Source organism: Vollenhovia emeryi, unplaced genomic scaffold (assembly GCF_000949405.1).
Source record: "Vollenhovia emeryi isolate VEMERY1.0 unplaced genomic scaffold, V.emery_V1.0 DF939236.1, whole genome shotgun sequence".
In the NCBI taxonomy this organism is placed as follows: domain Eukaryota; kingdom Metazoa; phylum Arthropoda; class Insecta; order Hymenoptera; family Formicidae; genus Vollenhovia; species Vollenhovia emeryi.
Window position 1 is genome coordinate 227,404 of NW_011967130.1, and position 15,236 is coordinate 242,639.

Here is a 15,236-nt window from a genome sequence, read left to right on the forward strand (position 1 = left end):
TAGTCGTAGTCGCTCGATAAGAATTGACCAATCGCAGTCGATTATTCTTACGACTACGACCATTGTAGACAGAACCGAGAATCATTGTAGCGGAGGCTTTAGGCTGGGTCTACAATGAGAGTCGCAGAGTCGCAGTCGTAAGAATAATCGACTGCGATTGGTCAATTTCGTCAGACACATAAGAATTGACCAATCATAGTCGACTATTCTTACGACTACGACTGTACGACTTCTATGTAGACGAGGCTTTAGGGTCAGAGCACAAGGCAACATAATAGCTTACGTCGTATTATAACGCACAAGCTTTGGCGCAAAAGTAACGTCATATGTAATTAGAGGTAAGCACGGCATACGCCAAAGCATGTGCGCTATCTACGTTTATGCTTACGTCTTTGTCGTAAGCTACTAAGTCTCGCCTACACGACAAGACGTAAGGGCCGTGGCACACAAACGGCCTTAAGCAATAAGACGTAAGCAGTAAACGGGCTATCATTGAAACTCAACAGAGCAGGTACGGTTTTTTCGTTTTGTTTCTTCGTCAAAGTATTTCGATGTTTTTGCCCCGCGCGCGCGCCGCTCGGCAGTTGTTTACGTCGAGCCGCCGCGCGCCGAGGTCAGAGAACATTCCGTGCGTCGCATTGTCAGTCGAACCGCCGGCACGAGTGCCACGGGACGGTGTGCGCGATCGTTCTCCGCGTAATTAAACGACGCCACGACCGCCCGATCGAGCTCTTCGATCCCGCACGTATCGCGGGACATCGTCTTCGTTTCTCGGAGCGTGCACCTAACTCGATACACGGAAAGCGGACCGCGCCGAGTCGCCGTCTACCGTTCGCGCTTGCTGTTCCTTCGACGCGTACAGTGAATATAGAGGTGAAAACCGTGAGTGCCGATTTCTCATCTACATGTGAATTGACGCGTTTATCTGAGCGAACGATGTACGAAACGAGAAGCGTTATACGATCGTCGCTCGTCGTTGACTCGACTCGGGTGGTACGCGTGTGTTACCGCGCAGTGCCGCCCGCGCAGTGCCGCCGGGAAGCGACGCCATGTTGATCCAAGCTCCGCGGACACGCAGTGGATCGTTCTCCCGCACCGACGGTCACCACGCATTTCACGAAGGCACGCACGACGGCGGTGAGTTTGATCAAGTGAGCAATCGCGTTGATTTCGTACTCGTGCGTCGACGATCCGCCGAGACGCGTATTTCGCGAGGAGCCGGGGTCTTCTGAAGCGTCGCGCCGTCGTATCCTCGCGCGACGCGAATATACCGAGGTTCAATTTCAGCTACGTGTCTCCTCGCGCGCGTAGAACTTCACGCGTGACGCGCAGCGAGAGAAATGTTCGTGCGAAATGCCCACGTTTACGCCCGCACGCGGCCTCTTTTCACGCGTGAGGTTAGCCCCGCGGTTCTTTTCGCCGAAACGTTCCCGCCAATTTGCGCGATCGCGTCTCTTGCTCTCGTCGCGACAGACTCCGCGACGAATGACGCCGGGAGTGACGTGACGCGATCGTAATTATCTCCTCTTTCGCGAGTGTTGTGTCGTGCCAGTGCGAAATGGAGAAATCTGAGGGTGCTTTCACATGGAGCTAGTAAGTTGCGTAGCGTAACCTGCGTATCACCAATCACAGGGTCATGCTGATAGAACCGTTTCAATAATTCCGTTGAACTAGTCCTGTGATTGGCGATACGCAGGTTACGCTACGCAACTTACGCTCCATGTGAAAGCACCCTGAGAGGAGGCGGCGGCCTACCCAGAAATGATTCGTCCATTGACGCCGAAACGCCCTGGTGAAAATAGAATTTGGAGCGTAAATCGAATGTAAGGGGAGAGTGACAGAAGCGCAAACGAAATGTAGGAAGCGTAATTTGGAACAGCAAAGCGTAAAAGAAGCGTTGAAGTTTCTTTTACGCTTCGCTGTTCCAAATTACGCTTCCCACACTTTTCGTTTACGCTTCTATCACTCTCCCCTTACATTCGATTTACCCTCCAATTTTTATTTTCACCAGGGCGACGTCGAATCGACATCGACACCGTCGAATTGACATCGATTCGACATCATCGACGTCGATCGACGAATCATTTCTCACAGGGTGGGAGGCATCAGGCGACCGCGGAATAATCCTCTGGTGAATATAATTGTCTATACATTATTCTCATGTTAACTCCATTTCACAGATTGCTTTATTCTCCTTTTCGTTTACTTGATTCGCCCGTTCGAACGACTCACACCGGCCGAAACATTTGTGCGTACGGAATAGAAAAGGAAATTCTTGTCTGTTCTACGAAAATTTACGTTCGCGGAAGATGTCTTTCCGGAAATTATATAATCCTTATTTATATTCACGGTAGTTGAAATGTACCGCGAATAATGGTGTTCGCGTGTATTTCGTGTAAAATTATCAGGTTTTTTTTCTTAATGTTGCGTTATTCAAGTATATTAATTTGGATTTTGCATTTGTGCGTTGCAGGTCGTCGTGGCGTCGCAATTTTACTCCTGTGGTGCTGTTCGTCGTACCGGTGAGTGAGAAGTTAAGTTTATCTTCTAAATCGAAGTAATGAATCCATGAAAGCTATACAAAAATCAGGGAATAAACGAATTAATGTGAACGCCTGGGAAAAATAGACTGTTTTATCAATATTCTTATTAATAAAATAAACTGTGCACATAGAGAAAGTGATTTCTTTGGATTTAATAAATTTTGTTGTATCCAAACAAATTTGATATTTGGAATATATTAAATATTAAGAACGTACATTACAAATGTATCATATATCATAGATTCATTACTTTCACCGAGAACAATATCTTGGCCTATCTAATCGGATAATTCAATTACATATTACACAGAGAGAACGATTTATTTGAATTTAATAAATTTTATTGTATCCGAACAATTTTGATATTTGGAATGGTCGAAATAAATCGCGATGTTTGAATTAATAAGTACAATTGTTTTTGAATTTGAAATAATATATGTATATCATTGTCAGAAATAAAATATATGTTTGAAACAAAAGGAATATTCTCTTTAATCTAAACGATATTGTCGTTTCATTCAAACAACATTATCGTTTGATAGAAAATATGTAAAAAAATGTATATGCATACATCTTTTTCCCTCTACATTAGAATTTTTCCTTCATTAGAAGAAGAAAGATAAACACTGAATTAGTACACTGTGTTTAGCCATAATAAAGAATAGACCATTAAATAATTAAACTGCGTCTGCTGATGCGGTCGCTTATATACCTGACTGCCGCGATTTTTATACTTACGAGTTCGGCGGCTATCTAGTGGTAGCACCAAACTTTCTAAGCGCCTGGCTAAATAATATAATTATTTAATTGAAAGATATTATTTCAAATAATAGTATTTTTTCTATAAAAAAATACAGGTTGTTCGAATAAAACAATAAAATTTATATTCAAAACATATAATGTTTCGTATAAGCATATGTTGTTTTAATGAAACAAATTTCAATCAAATAAATAGGAATATTAAATCCAAAGAAACCTTTCTCTCTGTGTAACAAACTTATATGTATATTCGATTAGATTGCCTGATGAAAAATTGATCGAATTTTTGTATTAAATTTTTATCAGTAAGTGCAATTTTATTAGACAAATTCAATCGAGTATATCCATAATTTAATCCGCAAACTTAATCAGAAAACCCGATGGTTAATTTTCCATCGAAAACACTATTTATCAATTTAACCAATGGAAATTTTTCTCAGTATTAAAATAGATGGAACTGGAATCAGACATATCGATTTATTACTCGTCTATGGCACGCCGTTTTGTTATTTAATAATATTTATCATAAAAATTCTGTATTTATGAATAAAAAACGGAAGAGAGACATAATTTATCTAATTGAGTGAGGCTTATTGTCGCCAGTGGTAGCTTAACACGAGGAAGTTTCTTCAAAAAATTCAACCAAACTGGCATAAAGATATATATTTAAATCACAACGTTTCGACCTCTTATCAAGTCCTTTTCAAGTACAATCTAATGTTGACTGAACAATTTAATTTTATGCCGAAACAGGATGAGTACATGAGTTTGTGACAGCAAATTCATATCGTCAAATGTGTCTCGGTAGTCAGTAAAATTTAGTAGCGATGTTAAATATTTTTCTATGTTTTCGAGCAGCAACCATACGCTTGAAGATCTCGAATAGAACTGTTTTGCTGTCACAAACTCATGTACTCATCCTGTTTCGGCATAAAATTAAATTGTTCAGTCAACATTAGATTGTACTTGAAAAGGACCTAATAAGAGGTCGAAACGTTGTGATTTAAATATATATCTTTATGCCAGTTTGGTCGAATTTTTTGAAGAAACTTCCTCGACATAATTTATCTTCTTATCGCTTAACATATGTTAAGTTTATTTAACAAAAGAATGTAATGAATATTAATTACATTAATTTTAGTACACGTTTATTTTATTCTACTGTTTCACGGCTCATCCATGTGCATGTTTATTATGTGTTTGTTATGTTGGATTTTATTACTTGCGAAATAACATAATATGAGATTGAGTAAACATGTGAATCCGAGGAATTTTTTAAATGTAGATTTTATATGAAGTGTTAGTCTTAATATAATTATAGAAGATATGTATTAAAATATAATACTTGACATAAAATAATATGTTAGAATAACTTTCAGTGTTTTAAAGATGCACATGCAAAAGTGTTTGAGATATTTATTTTGATACCTGATAGATTATGTCCCTTACTTAACTTCATTAAGATATTAATTTTTAATACCAGTGACGAGACATTGATAACAAATTTATTTCTCAGGGATTTAAGTATTTTCTGCCGCAATTGCAATAATAATTAACATCTTCTACGTTGTTTGAATAGAAAATACAATTATCGCGCCGTGAGAAACTCGCGTCTCGTTCCTTTTAAATAGCCCTAGTTACTTTGAATTTATTTCATTATGTTTGGTGCCGTAATCATTCTTTGTGAAATATAATTTTCGACTAATTGATTTGTTTATTTTTATAATTTCAGCACTAGTTTTCGAGAGCCCGTCAGTTAATTTGCGTCATCACATCGTCGTCAATTTAAACGAACCGCAGCCGGTTCGTCGTGTCGTGTCGCGTTCGGGAGTGCCGTATAAAGTGTTCGCGTTAAAAACATTTCAAAGCCCGTTTGAAAGATATTTCTTAAATGTCCGTTCCTGTCGATGGCCACACTTTCGAGATTTGGCAGTTTTTGGAGTATAATACTCGTCGACTCGAAGTGGAGGCGGACTTGACGGAACTCAATACTTTCACACGGGCTTTGTAACCGGGAGTGTAGAATCGCGCGAACGATCTTTGTGTTTTCGCGAGTGTGCCAAAAGACAACCTGAGTGGAGGAGGAGGCCCAGGAGAGGCATCAGGCGCCGGCAGAGCAACTTTAGGGTAAATATTTTTTATTTCGTATAAAATTAATCTTCCTCTTGTTTATTTTCTATAATTTAAAAATTATTTTCTTTAATATTGGTTTTTTCGAATACTCTGTTTTAATGTGAATCTCACATGTATGTTACAGAATCAACCTAGTTGAACTCCGCTGCTGCGCATCGTGTCGGTGAGTTAGAAATTTTTTTATTACGGCAACGAATATACACACTGTAAAAAAATGGCATGTAAAATTACAAATATAGTGAGTAATATTGGGACTATCTATTATATTAAAGGTGTATATTTACATACGTCAGTAAAACTCTTTGTAAGTAAAATTATTACTTTACATAATAAGTAAAGCTTGTTTTGATTGTGAAAATTTTACATTTTTGTGTAATTTTTTATCATGTATAAATGAGTATTTACACAACAAAGGGTAAACATTTTTTTTTGTAAAAGTACATACATTTATATATTTCCGTTATTAATAGTGTAATCGCTACACTTATTATGTATGTAATTTTATATACTTTTTTCTACAGTGCATCTCGTAGATGATAGATTGTAGCTCGTAGATTATCTTGTATATTCGTTGCCCTAAAATGGATAGGACAGGTTTCAAATGCTAACGGCAATTAAATTTTTTGTTTAATATATTGAATCTCCGGAGAGGAGTGTAAGCGATTTTCAATCCACCTTGAGAATCGTTAAACCCTCGTTGCAAATATTACGCGAAATATTATTAATAAAAATATATGGAGAATTCTTTGTTGATGTAATCGTCGATCTAAGTTTTTGTAACCTTTCCATCTATTTTTGATATTTTGTACATTTTATTTGATACACTTTCAAGATGTGTATTGACGACACAGTCACACGTATCTTCGGTTTTCGCGGTCGGATTTTGTAATCGGTTTTGTATCGAGATAGTTTCCTTATTAATTTTTTTATTTTATTCACATTAATATTAATTCCAAGTTTTCACGGGATATTATTGAAATCTGTACACGTGTAACGCAAAATACATTTTTTTAGTATTATATTTGACTTACGATTTCGAGTTGAAAGAATTCACTTACAAAGTAACAACCGGTCCAGATTTTTAATTAAATAACGGAATTAAATAGCGGAATATTGAAAATATATTCGATTAATTTTATGCAGCCATTAGTTACAAAGAAATATTTTTTAACTATTTTTTTATCCTATTCTTCCCTACGGTCGACGCTCGCTTATTATTCGAATCGAACATAATATTTGTCGATGATGATAAATCGACAATGGAAAGAGTTTTTCTCTTTCCTATTGGTGTCTGGTCGAAATGTGACCAGATTATATGGCCAGGAGCGACGAAAGGTAGGTCCAATCTGGCCCAACGAAAGGAAAATGTATTCAACGAAGTAAGTGGTCCTCATTGACCACGAAGATGAATTATGAAATATATAAAATTTTTTAAAAGTCGGGTGGGTTTTTCTTCTGCATATTTTCTCGCATATGTATATCGAGATTCAAAAAATCTAATTTAAATCTCAATCGCGCACGAGTTAAATCCCCAAATCATATTCCTAATAAAATCGGGTCGCGGTTTTAATTAAAAATTTGTAGATTTGTTATGTTTCGACACGGGTAGGTAATAAAACGGATACATAGGATTATAAATTAGAATACGGGTAGGTAGGAATTCGAGTTAGCAGGGTCAAGGGGATATAATTTGATAGTTTTGTTATAGGCAAAATAATTATATAAAAATGATATTAATAATTAAAATAAATAAATGGCAATAGGAACGAAAATTCAATAACTCTGTATTTATCGACGTTTCATGCATTTCAGTACACTTTGATATCGATAATTACTAATAGCGTTGCACAATGATAATTTACCAACTGTCGATATGTTGGAAAATGTGTTACAAAAAATAAGAAAACAAGTAAAAAATTATACGAAATTAAATATTATTTTTCTTTTGTTATATTTGTTCAGTTATATTGTTTCCATATACAATACTTTCTAACTTTTTTTATTCTGTTTTTATGCTATCGTTATTTTTACATTTTGTAAATTCTTTTATCATAAAAACATCGATAAAATTAAAAGATAAGTAGTAAACAATAATTTTATATTTAATACAAAAATAGTTTAAACTCAATTAATTGAATTTTTATATTTATTTAAGTACTTAATTTGTAAATTTACATATATTGCAGTGAACACCAAGTAACAGTTACATAACATCAATATTATAATTTCCTACTCAATAATATAAATGTAAGGCTGCGTTCGGGAAGATGCTATTTAGCGCTATGAGCGTGCTGTGTCCTTGTTACTTGCAAAGTTGAACAAGGACAGAGTACGCTCATAGCGCTAAATAGCGTCTCCCCGAACGCAGCCTAATATACTATAACACATACATATGTTGTGCATTACAGTTACACATATTGTTGTGTGGAAAATTATAATATTATGTACCTATTATTTTAATATTCACTGGAATAGAAATCAGTATTTCTGAAATCATTAATAATCTTTATTATGGACCAATTAAAAGTAACATAATTCACAATAAAAATCCAAGAAATTAAAAAATCCAAAAAACATCTGCGATAGAATTGGATGTCAATAAAAATAGTGACACGTAATATAATATAGTATGTCATTTACATATACATACATATATAAAAATATTAACAATCAAATTTGTTGTCAACAGAATTGTGGGGGATATCGTTAATGTCATGAGAAATTTGGCAATTAGTTAATATTTCCATTGTAATTTGTAGTTGGACATTTATACAAATTTCTCATAAATATCTATAAGTTCTTTTAGAATAAAATCATTTTTAATTCACCGACTTTTTGTGAGCTGTATCGATTATTGCTTTTGTGTAATTAATTATTGTCGTACCGTAGCGCGAATATTATATCTTATGATTCCTATGAATATAAGCATCGTCTTGACCCGTGGTCTTGACTCGTCAAAGTTACTTTCAACGTTAGAGCTCTTGAATGCAGTCGTATATCGATACATCGCAGTGAGACGCATAAAATGTCATGTCAATATATCGGCACATGGCATTCGCAGCGTTAAATTGAAGAAATGGTGAAAATTCTTACAGAATATTCATGCTATAAAGATACAAATAACTGTATCTAGGTAAGAATGCAATATTTTTTACGAAAAGAAGCAAAACGCTCACGACACATTTTTTAACTTAAATTAAAAATTTTTTCAAACATTTTATTTTACTATAGAACAAATTATTACCATTTTTTAACTATTTAAATAAAGCTCCGCATTTTATTGGGATTGGTTTAATGAAAATAAAATTGAATGTTTGTATAATTCTTACAGTCGTACAATTTCTAATAATTTTTTTTTATTTGCTGGTTATTAGTGTACAACAAATATAGTAATTACGACAATAATTAATGACACAAAAGCAATAATGGATACAGCTCACAAAAAGTCGGTGAATTAAAAATGACTTTATTCTAAAAGAACTTATGAGTGGACGAAAGAATATATTCTATCATTTATAGAAGAATTTGATATAACGTAATCAAGTTATAGGCGTATTAATTTCTTTCTTTCATCTTGTGCGTGTAAAGTTATTACTCGTCGGTATGATTTATATTAAAACAGACGAGTCAAAAATGCTTGTATAAGCATTTCGGGAATAGGTGAGCATCGATAAAAGAACAAAGACCACACAAAGGCATTCTTCAACATATCGCTTTATTAAGTTCTCATAATGCAAATGCGCTTCCTCTCAATCGACTACAATATTCACTTCATTTTTAAGTAATATTATACACCTGCTTAAGGTACACTGTGAAACGTCTTGTGTCGCGTGCACTCTCGTATCGTGTTGCGAAATATACGCGTGCGGCGAAAGAGAAAGAGAGACAGTCGCAGGAGCTTTTTTTATGGTATTATAAATATCACATTAGGCTAGACCACATATCTCTAACAGCGTCAATCTTCGACCATAAAATATGATGGATGCACTAAAAAGTACTCGATCGTTTATTTGACGCATCTCAATAATTAATCAATTAAAAAATCGTCCGGCTTATACATTGACGTTTTAAATTTACAAGCTTTCAAAAATTGATATTATATTTCGAGCATAATTACTGCATTAATTAAAAGTCCAAATGTCTCGTTCTAATATCAATTACTGATCAGTCTTGTCCTATGCTATGTGTATATGTATGTAGGATATTTGTGCAAAATACACATGTGCGAAAAGATTTAATCGATTTATGTCATAAATTTCCGTCGAAGAAATAAAGCGCCAACTGATAGATTGTTTCCAAAATTTGTATGCCTTCGATATATTATAGACAGCATATTCTCAATTACATTCTTTCTAAAATTATTGATTTTCAGACCAGAATGAAAATTAATATATGCAAACTGAATAATTATTGACAGCTTTGACGATATTAATTGAATGTAACGAACGATCGAATAATTTCTAATGCAACTTCTAGTGCGTCATCTAAATACTAGTAGTTGCTATTATTCTTTTACAGGGCTCGCGTAAAATTAACAGAAGAAATGTCACATACTCTTATCAATAATAATTACAGTTTCTTCTACTTTATTTCGTTAACCCCTAAGTAGACTTCGTTAACCCGTAGTGCGTTAAAGAAGGTTCAACTTATTTTGTTATTAATTGATTATTGCATCTCGCACGAAACACAATATACAAGTATAACTTTACATTTACAAATAAAGAAACTTTCTTTACAATATATTTAATTTAATAAATAAATTAAAATTGAGAAAATATTAAACTTTGTCAATGAAAGACTGAATTTGCTGCATTTAGGGAGGGTTGTTCCAACCTCTTGGTAAGTTAACTAATAGTTAAAATCATATACAAGTATATGTCTTTATTTTTCCCTTAAATTCGACAAAGATAGACATATAATTTAATTATTAGTTAGTTTACCAAGAGATTGGAAAAACCGACCCTTAATGAGCTTAATTTAAAGAGTGCACCCTTCAGTGCAAAGAACAACTTTAGAATATCCATGTATGAGGAAGGATTAAATTTTACTTTCTCGTCGCAGAGTTTCAATCCATGATTAAAACTTTTTCTGAACCGTGTTGTGTAAATCGGTCCTTAGTTATTTTTCCTTGTTTAGCTTCCCCAAAAAGTTGTACAATTACAAACAAAATACGATTATGAACAAACGTTTAAATATTTGATATCGCAAAGCTTTCTAATTAGTGCACTAATTAGTGCCACGCTTGAGAATCTCAAACTGGACTAAATAATATTCTATGAAAATTTTAATTAAAATATCCAATTTTAGAAAGATACTTTAAATCTGGACACATTCATACGCATTTAAAAATTTATACACTGCACTTCTTAAAACTTAATAAAATGTATCATTAAAAGAGTTTGATTTCAACAAAAGGTCATTGTACATATATACAATATACAATAGAATACAATGAAAGATAAGATATTCTCAATTTCATTCTTTCTAAAATTATTGATTTTCCGACCAGAATGAAAATTAATATATGCAAACTGATAGTTAGGGAAATACACTAATAAAAAAGTTGAAGTTGCTACAGTTATGCTGCAGTTTGACAAAGCTATTCGTGAGACAAGTGATCTGTCTCTGTGTCATACATATACAGAGTGGCTCACGTTTTATCTCCACTTAGTGAAATCATTTGGAGCAAAAAAAGATTAATATACAAATAACCGATTTATAATTAAAGAGTTATTTTTTAAATTTAGAATTTCCATTTAGAAAAAGTTACAGATACAAACATTTTTAAAATGACTGACCTTTTAAGTAAGAGACATTCAAAAGTAGAATTTCTTTTTTCAATTCCTTACTTTTTGTTTCGTATTGTACTGCACAAAATCAAAATTGGCCGCAGGGTAATCTTGCAGGAAATTGCCCCGGGAAATATACTTGAGAAACGGGGGTAAAATTTCGTGAATCAGCCTGTATAAGTAGGCATCACCCTCTACTTAGGGGTTAACGGCAATAATCACACTCCGAGCAAGTGCACGAGGAGTGAATCTCGCGATTCACTCGCGAAAAATGCAGTCGACGCAAGTTTGAACAACGCAAGGGGTTTAGACATGCGTGTGTAGGTGTATACATGTGCGTGCGTGCGTGCGTGCGTGCGATGACACGGCGCGCCCGAACGCGTGTTGGCATTTCGCATGAAGTTTGCATTCGAGGCACCGCTGTGTATCCGAGGCTTATGCGGAAGTTCCTGCGTATAAACCGTCGGCGAAGGGTAAATATTCAGGCTCGGCATCACGATACGATTTACAACAATCAACACGACACGCTTCCGCGCGCGCGCGCTCGCAAACGCGGCGCGCGAACACTGATTAACTTTATTACTTAACGATAAAGTTAAATGATAATACGAAGCCCGTCGCACGCGCGTCGTTAGGGAACGATGGAAAAATAAATTGGCGATTATCGGCGCGGTGCTTTACGCAAACTATTTACGTTAATTATTTACGTTTCCGCCTGCGACGAGTCAGTAACGACGGATTCTCTGACGAAATTGAAGTCACTTTTCTCTCAGCGAAAACTCGTGGCGATTACGTATTTGTTACAATACGCGTTTGAGATAAAAAAATTTAAAGGATTTAGGCACCGTTAGATTCGTTTTATAAACTACTATAGATTTCATTTTAATTTGATCTCGAGGAGATTTGGATTATCGGAGGACTTTATTTCGAACTGATCCGTCAAAATCGAAGACAAATGATCACTGAATTGAAACAAGTGCGATTAGTTCTTAAGCCTTGCGTCCACAATACCAGAAGAGAAACATGTAGCCAATCAACTTGTATCTTTTGCTGAAAAGCTGCAGTTGATTGGCTACACATTTCTCGTATCGGGATCTGGGACCAATGTCTAGCATCGTGGACACGAGGCTTCAGGCGATCCATTCAAGTTTTCGTTAAAAAGAAATGAACCCCGTATTTCGCCGAATCAATTGTTATCAAGATTCGCGGCATTAGGAGGCCATTCCGCGCGTCAATGCGGCTACCGCCGAATAATTCGCGCGTCGTCGGATCGTATCGTTAGAAGTCGTTGTAACTTTCACGAGACCGCGATTCATCTACGGCGGCGGTACGGTATAGCGACGGATCCTTGTCTTTTGTATGCTATACAATCATAAGACTACCGAGAACGGACACTCGATGACTATTTAGGACATACGACTTTATAATCTTATCTCGTAAAACCGATAAATATATTTATATATGTATATCTATACAGTACAAATCACATTCTGCATTCCCCTCCGCTTCCCTGACAGCCGTAATAACGTATTAACGCGTTAACGTACGACACTTTGCGTAATTACTTTATACGATAACGGCGTGCGGCAACTATCGACTTTATTGCCGCGTTTGGAGTTTGCGAAACTTTCTGGTGTTACGGGTGCCACGTGTATCATACGTATCGATGTTCCGAAATTGCCAAAGAACACGTAAAGTAAACTAATTGACATTCCGAGAGACTGTTACGCCTAATCTACAACGTGCTCTCTGCGCCAAGAAACATTCTATTTTATATAAACAAATTGAAACGCTTAAAAAAAGTTTGTCGACAATGTACGATTGTACGGTGTATAACATACAATTTATCAACTTGCACGAATTTTTTAAACGTATTTATCGACTACGAAATAGAATGCTTTTAGGCGCAAAGAACACGTTGTAGACCAGACTTTAGAGAGCGAGACAACGATTAGAATGTATTATATCGATTTGAAGGATTGTTCTCTCCTGTTGTTCCCTACGGTCGCGCCTTTTAAAGACGACGATCAAACTCAATGAACATATGATGGTACATTAAACGCCAAGTAGTGTAAAAGTGAAGTTATAATTGTACCCACCTTTACATTAACCCGTGTATTAATTGCGTTTAACAAACGTTCGATATACCATCGTGTGTCTACTGAATATTCTTTGATCGAAAGTGGCATTTTGGAGATCGATTTCGATTTTCCGCCGATTGTGAGCAATTTGTCAATGTACTTGGCAGTTGCTAAAGCATATGTACATATTCTTTTGTAACTTTCATAATTGCTGTTGTATATTTCGACGCGTCTCTTTTCTTTTACACTGTCAATTCCCAATGTTTGAGCGTGTTTTATAATTTTCTGCCTTGGCAATAAACAGCAAGTAGCTATTGGTGAGACTAATACTTACTGCGCGATGTAATTATCAAAGGAAGAAAGACATAGTTGTTTTGAACGGGCTCAGATCAAAGGTTCGCACGCAGATACGCAAAGAAGTGCTGTATAAAAATTTAATTGTGCATCTCGTACGTGCATCGTATACAGACAAGTTCCGCAAGATAAAGGAATCAAATAGTACGACGCGAAATATAATTGTGACTTTCGTGCACTCTACGCACTATGTGAATTATAATGATCGTAATACATTGTATTTTTATCATATTTATATCGCAACAAAATATGTACTTGTCGCGTAAACTGAACTTCGACGTTTCTCGCGGACATTTAATAATTATTGTTAAACCTAAAGCCATATATTCACTTAATTAATTAACGCGTAACGTCATACCTTTTTGATTAGCAGTCGCAGCGTACAAACGTTATTCCTCAACGTTATTGCTTCTTCTAACAATCGTGCGATCACGAATGTAATTGCGACAAACGCCGAAGGGCGTTCATTAAAATATACACGCGTGTTACCCGGCGGTATAACATTTTACCTGTTAGAGGCAATTTATATTTCACCGAACGGCATTTTTCTGGCGGAACGCAATGAATACACTCCACATTTCCAGAATCATATACACATGAAAGGAAAATATTTGTCGTGAGCTCGACGCTGAAATACTTTCCAGCGCGTCGCGCGCGTTTTCGAGGATGCGAAAGGTTCGACCGGAAACGAACGGACGAAAGGTTTGGGGAGGCGAAAAAAAATCGAAAAAGAAAAAACACCGGGGGGGGGAGGGGGGGCAGGGGCGACTCTCGACGCGGGGGTCGCGCGGCGGAGGATCTTTCGATCGGTTGCGGTGTGCAACAGTCAGCAGGCAGGACAGGCAGTTCACGAGTGGACAACGAGAGTTTCCAAGTACAATCGATAGGTCCGCCGGCCGATCTTCTCCTCCCCGGGAATAACTCTGCCCGCTCACTACTTCCGGCGAGACTGCTCGTCTAGCAGTCTAGCAGCAGTGACCCCGCTAGCTGGCAGGAATCTTCCGAACGAACGATCAATAATCTGAAGCGACGAGAGAGAGAAAGAGAGAGAGAGAGAGGGAGGGGGGGGCATCGACAACGGCATTTCCGTGTGAAACGAGCAAAAACACCGTCAAGTACAGAAAACAAAGGGCTCGGAGAGCGTGGGAAAAAAATGGCGAGCCGCGCGCTGTCAGCCGGAAGTATTACGCGAAGGAGCTCTCGTGCTGCGTTCGACATTCCGAGTTTCGTTTCGATGCCCGGCGCTGTCGATACGGCACTGTCGAGAACCCGATGGTAACGGAATTGCTGCAATGCTTGCGCCGACTTGGGTCATAAATTAGAGTAACTTTCGGGAGGCGGAAGGTGCTTTTCGGGGTTAAATAAAGCGCGTTCCCTCGAAATTAGACGTCTTTAAAAATGGCGCGCGGATATCGCGGATATTCGTTTCGCTCGCGGTAAAAATTACGCCCTTGTTGGATAACGTTTTGCTTGTTTAATTGGTTACCAGTACATTCCTCCCTCTTCTGTTTCTCTTTACTATGTTTAAAACTATATGCGTCTCTATCGTATATAACGTGCCTCTATCACGTGTACGT